This window comes from Fukomys damarensis, unplaced genomic scaffold, assembly GCF_012274545.1.
Source record: "Fukomys damarensis isolate Sample0158 unplaced genomic scaffold, DMR_v1.0_HiC HiC_scaffold_39, whole genome shotgun sequence".
Taxonomy (NCBI): domain Eukaryota; kingdom Metazoa; phylum Chordata; class Mammalia; order Rodentia; family Bathyergidae; genus Fukomys; species Fukomys damarensis.
The window spans coordinates 113,795,557-113,801,944 of record NW_022900951.1 but is presented as its reverse complement, the minus strand read 5'-3'; the positions used below and the strand labels follow the sequence as shown (position 1 = coordinate 113,801,944).

Here is a 6,388-nt window from a genome sequence, read left to right as displayed (position 1 = left end):
AAAACAAAAAATGATTTTGACGCTGAAGTCCGGAAGAAATTGAAATTCAAAGAGGTTGTTTAAATTGCCCAAGTTCACTTAGTTAATTAGTTTGCAGAGATGGGATTCGAGCTTCTTGAGTTGGACTGACTCCGAATTCTGTGGTCTGCAACCTCTCATGGATTGCAGGGCCTCTTTAAACCTGTGTTCAGTGTATTCTGGCTCCTGCCTTGGGGACACACACTTTAATAATAACGGAGAAACATACTGGTAAATAACTCAAATATAGCTATGCTCGATATTTGTCCCAGGTACAGTAGGTGGTATGGCTTTGATAGGAAATGTCCCCCAAAGGCCCACGTGTTGAAGGCTTGGTCCCCAGGGCAGCAATGTTCAGAGGTGAGGCTTTCGGAATGTGATAGAATCATGAGGGCTTTCACTTCATCAATGGATTGATCCACTGAGAGATTCATAACCTGATGGCATTATCAGGAGGTGATGGCAACTTAGGAGGTGGAGTCTAACTAAAGGGAGTGGGTCATGGGGGCATAACCTTGAAGGGTCTCCCCCCACCTTTCTGGTCACCATGAAATGAACAGCTTTCTAGCTTTGTTCTGCCACATGCTCCCCACCATGATGTTCTGCCTTACCCTGGCCCCACAACAGTGGAACCAGTCAACATGGACAAAAATCTCATGAGCCAAAACAACCCTTCCCTCCTTTATATTTATTGCTCTTTTTGTATGTTTTGTCACAGTGACTCAAAACTGACCAACACAGTAGGCATGAAAGGAAGAAGGTATTAAGATATCAGTTTAGGGTGTGGGGCGTAGGGATGATTAGAAAGATATTGAGCAGCAGCTCCCTGAATTGAATTATTATAAAATTCAGCAAGGGGACACAGTAGGTAGCTGCTGATTGGCAGGTGGGACTGCATTCTCAACACAGGACAGTGTCCATATGGGTTTTTCATAAAACTTTTAAGATGAAAAAACAAACTTCTCTTCAAAGACAAAAAAAAAGAAGACTCTATTACAGTTGCTGCTAGTTCCTTTTCAGAAGTTCAGAGACCTGACCAAAGGAAAAGACAACAGACCCAAACAACAACAACAACAAAAAAAAAAAAAACCAAAGGCATCGCTAATCTGCCATCTGCACCAATGATGTAGGAAAATAAACAAGAGAAAAGCAAAGCAAAACAAAAACACCTTGAACAAAAAAGTCCTCTTTTGAGCCAGGAGGAAAGCTCTATCTCCCAAAGCTATGTGTGTATTTTCCATGTTTATGCTACAATGTGACCTGGGCCTCAGAGTTCTACTGGGTGTCTGTCCCTTTTTATACTGCATGGCTTAATCTGTCTCCATCACTTCCCAGAGTCAGACGGGAATTAGCTTAAAATGCCAACACTTGATTGCAGCAGCGTGGCCCCCACCTCCCAAGCCACAACGTCTTAGCACAGCCTCCTCCCAAGCAAGGAAACAGTCAATAAGGAAATGCCATAGTTAAGGCTCTTTGCAACTTGCTGGAAGTGTGAGGCAGCGCTTCATTTCCTGATCGCTCAGGTGGAAATTGTAAAAACAATTAGGAGCAATGACTAATCACCAAATCAAAGCAGGTTGCCCAACTCATTTGCAATTGTGCGCTCAGTTCTGTGTGCCAACAAACAAAGACTTGGGAAGTTTATTATTTAAACCAATTAAAAGCTCTAGGCAAAGAGAGTAGTCAATTTGTGGCCACGTGGTGGGAAAACATCAGTTGGAAGAGCCTGAGGAATTCCGTCAGCAGAGCCATATGGCCAAAATCGGAATGAAGCCCCCAAATCACTGGGAATACCTGTCCCGAAAGCAACTTCAGAACAAAAAGCGTCAACGAGGAAGCCCAGTCTTGTGCTCTGCGCATGTGCCACCAGTCACCAACCCCTGCCCCCCATCGTCTAGCCTGCCTGCCTGCAAGGCTGGTAGTTCTAACCAATAGTAAAAGAAAACCAAATTGACTAAAATCCAAACTCTGACTGTTCAGCGAGAGACATTGCTAAATTTCCTGTCCCACCATTTGTACTTTTATGTATTTTAGGGCTACCTAGAGAGTTCTTAAAGGCCCAGATGATGAAAATCGGCTGCCCTTCTTTCCAAATGAGGTACACAGTCCATCTGGAGAGGGCACGCACACTTTTGCATGGAGCTGTAGGCCGTAAAATGGAAAGTAAAGAATTAAAAACTGAAGCCATTTGGTAGCAGTTATAAAAAAAAAGTAAGGTGGGGGAGGTAAAAGTTGGTAGGGTAGAGGCAGTTATTTCAGCAAATTAGATTTACAGAATGGTTGTTATACAGTAAGCCTTTACTGAAAGTTCCTTTTCACATCCCCATGAGATATTTTCCACTTACATTTTTTATATGCCAACACAGTGTGTCATGTTTATTGGGCTATTCACAGGTAAGCTTAAAACATGAGAAAGAGAGAAAAGACCAAATGCCATCAGTAGTGTCAAGAAACAAAATATTTCGCATTTCTTAGTTTCAAATGTTGCATTCCACTGCAGCTGAGCAATATATAGGCAATTTGATGACACAACAGCGACCAGTATGATTTATTTTTTAGCAACCAGAAACAAATACATTTAACCAATGACTTATTAGAACAACAGGCAAGGAAGAAAGCTATTTTCATGTAGTGAGGACAAGAAAAATCACATATACAAATTCAATGCACACACAATAACAGAACGAGAACACACATACAAAAGTCATTAAGCTGGTTGCAGAGCAGAGGTCACAGAACACCACAGGGTGACACAGTGTTGAATTCATTTCAGTCATGAAAGTATGTCCAAAGTTTGAGTTACACATTTACCGAGGTAGAGGCACAATCACTTCCACGTAATTAATAGGGAAGAATGCAGATTCCTTGTGTATAATTCCTTCATAGCAGTTTTCACCTATTTGATTGGTTAATGTAATGATTTCCCTTCTTTAAAGCCTTATTCTCCTTAGTTTTCTGGCTCGATGTCTTAGAGATCATGAGAGCAGGGCTGGTCCATGGGAATATTAGAACCTGTTGTCTTTGCCTTAGAGGTGATAGAAAGCCCTCTGGGCTTCGTAGAACTCCTCTTCACTGGCCTTGGCTTGGATTGGTGCCTGGAAACACTGAATGCTGCCTCCATTCTCATCTGCAGCTCCCGCAGGTTCTCTGTGGACTGTTTGTGATAGTCTAGTGCAGTCTCGACAAACATGGCTAACGAGCTGACTTGCTCTACATCACTCTCTAAAAACTTAAACATGCTTCTGTCAGCCAAATCCTTTGACTCCTCAAAGCTTTCTACCGCCTTGTCTGGCTTGGTCTGGAATCTTACCTACTAGCTTCTTTATAATCACAATCCAGGTGGCAGCCTCTCCAGGTTTTTCAGGTGGTGCCCAATCTCTTAAATCTGTATCTTGGAGTAAGTGAAGTGGATCGATAAAAGTTTGCTTCACGTTAATATCAAGAGAGTCTTTCAGCCTGGCCAATAGTTTTATGGATTCGCCAACATCAATCAAGGCAAAGCCCTCATAGAGCTCCTTGCCGTACTCCACTACACGGTCCCCCAGCAGCCCCTCCATCTGCGGGTAGCCTGTGGTCTTCACTTGCCCTCAGACCTTTGATATAGTATTCAGCATTTCTAGCTTAGCTCTGTACACTGGATTCAGCTGAAGGTATTCAGTGGCTTTTGAAAGAATTTCTGCAACCTTATTGGTAACATCTATTTTTCCTTTCCATGTCCAGAAATTCGTCATCTAGCTTCGTTCCTTCAGCACCATTTATTTTCACACTAACCAGCTGGCTGGCTTTGTGGAACTGCTTCCACAGCCTGGGCCACCTACATCGCGGCTTCACTGGGGAGAGGGCCTGTCCCCCGGACTGGGCTCTGTGTCCCACAGCCCTGGCCTGGCTGCTGTCTCCTCATGCACCCACCTGCAGAGCTACAATTTTTTTCCTACAAGTCCCTTTGCTCCTAACCACTCCCTCTATCTCTCCCTCCCCCACCACATGTGCATTTTGCTGGAAAGTCTAATAGCTCTTGTGTTCCCAATGGATCTCACTTCTTAAGGTCCTGGTTCATTTCTCCATCAAGTTCCCTCTAAAACAACCATTCTCAGACGCTCCCAGTTACAAACAAAGGAAGAACAGCTGAATTAGAACTAACTAGAAAATGTTAAGCACTAAGTCAGCCAGCCACAGCTGTCCACTTTCTATGGTATATAATGCACTAAAGAGTAAACAACTTTGTATATCAATAAACAACATGGTTCATGGTATGGTAACATGCAAATTAAGTAAACTGAATAACAAAGAATAGCAGCTATACTCTCATTCCCTTAAAAATGTCTGGCACTGCGCATACTTTCAAAAGTAATAGGGCACACCTGAGTGTGCTGAATAGTGTTCGGGATTTTTTTCAATCTGTATTCTGGCAGTAGGGAAGGGGTAGAATGGCTGCTATGCTGTCTGCCTGGTGCTTGCCCTAAACTGTCACCTTGCTGTGGATATTCAATCTTTGTTTCATTCCAAGAAGTTTGCAACAGCAGCAACAACAACACAAACTTGCATTACAGATGAAGTAGACTGGTCCCTGCATCTTTAAGTCATAGACCTATAAAACACAAGGTTGAAAACAACGAAACTGCAAAGTCTATGTGTTCCAAGTTTGACTCTGCTACTAGGAGCTAGAAGCTCTTAGAAAGTGAAACAGCCTCAGCTTCCTGCTTGACTCTTCAATGCAATTTTTTCTTAAACTGTCAGACATGGAAGAGATCTGAGGGATCTGATAGTCCAAGCAGTGACCACAAATTGGCATTTCTAATTTAGTGGGAAGAGCTTCAGTATTTCACTGAGACTAATTGAACTGTTTTGAGTAGATTTCCAAAGAGGTGATTAAGAAATACTGTCCTGTCTGAAGACATCCCTGAAGTCTAATCTGATACTAATTTGGAATGGCCCTCCATCTGTTTAAGAGCATCACGAACCCTGCTTCATTCACAAAGGGAATGCCAACCTTCCCACCTGGCTGGCTGTCAAGCGAAATAGGCATGACAACTGCTAAACAAGATGATTATAACACTCTAGAAGAAGAAATATGCACACCCAAAGAACACAAACCCCAATACCTTTGAAGGTAAGTCTTGCCAGTAAAGTATAAGTGGAGTGTTATGTGTTACTCAAGGACAGAAGAATTTAATTGCCAGACCTTGTGAGCTCCCTCGCCCTAGCTTGGCAAACCCTAAAACAGTGTTGAGGTGATGGCATGTAATGTTACTGACTGAGTATATGGAACAAACTAACTTACTGAACTGTGGTAGATAAACAGCAGGATTCATCACCATGTTTTTTGTTGTATTAAATACTAAGGTTTGGATAGTACTTGTCTCAGCATATCCTCGGCTATTTTGACTGATAACAATCACAATCCACAGCTACTATGTTTTTATTTCCATAGTTGTAATATAGTCATTCATTGAAGAGTCTAATATTAACTAAAATGTTACTTTACAAGTTGGCACACGTTAGATAAGTAATATTAAAGGGGTAGTCTAAAGATATGTTGATCACCCATTCAACCGTTTAGATTCTCCAAGGCCTAATTTTATGTCACTCAAATAACCAGAAAGTTGTTTACTGAACTGATTTAGTGCAGGTCCATATAGGAAAATGCATTCATTAAACATTAAATTGTTCTTTAAAAAAAAAGTTTTCAGGCCATTTCCTCACTAAATTTCCCAGGCTGGCCTTACAGTCCTACTGCCTCAGCCTCCCTAAAAGTCAGAATTAAGAGTCATGGGCCACTGCACCCAGCTTATTTTTCAAAATTGATCTAAAACACCCATTCTCTGCAAAGAACAATGGAGTGATCTATATAATGATCTTTATATCATCCTCCATGTGATAATCAGTCCAGAATGAGATATGGGGGCAGACATTTTCACTTTTTATCTGCTATAACTTTTTTAGATCACTGGGAATCAAACTAGGGATTCACACTTTCTCAGCATGAATTTTTCCACTGAAGTACACCCCCAGCCCCAGATCCATATTTTCATTATTACCTTGGCTACCAGCGAGCTCAGAGCTAAATTTACCACTCCATTTCAAGAGCTATCATCCTTCTTCCTGGGATGCATCCTTGTGGTTCTAATCTCTCACTTATAACTGCCCTCCATACATCCATATATGTATTTTTGTTTCATAAGACACTTTCAAAACCTTTAGAAATATCAATGCCGATAATCATTATAGAGTAATCAATTATCAAGGCAGACTCACTTGCAGAGGAATACCACCCTACAAAGTAAATTCTTCCATTTCAGTGAGACCCACTTCTAAGGGGCTACAGGCCCTCTTTTGACTTTGTACTCTCTTCCAAGACAAGTAAATAGTT

At 41.7% G+C, this 6,388-nt stretch overlaps 1 pseudogene; it reads right to left on the bottom strand.

Annotated features, from left to right (window-relative positions):
* Positions 1-2,825: 2,825 nt before the first annotated feature.
* On the bottom strand, positions 2,826-3,810 carry LOC104873711 (annotated as a pseudogene).
* Positions 3,811-6,388: the final 2,578 nt, after the last annotated feature.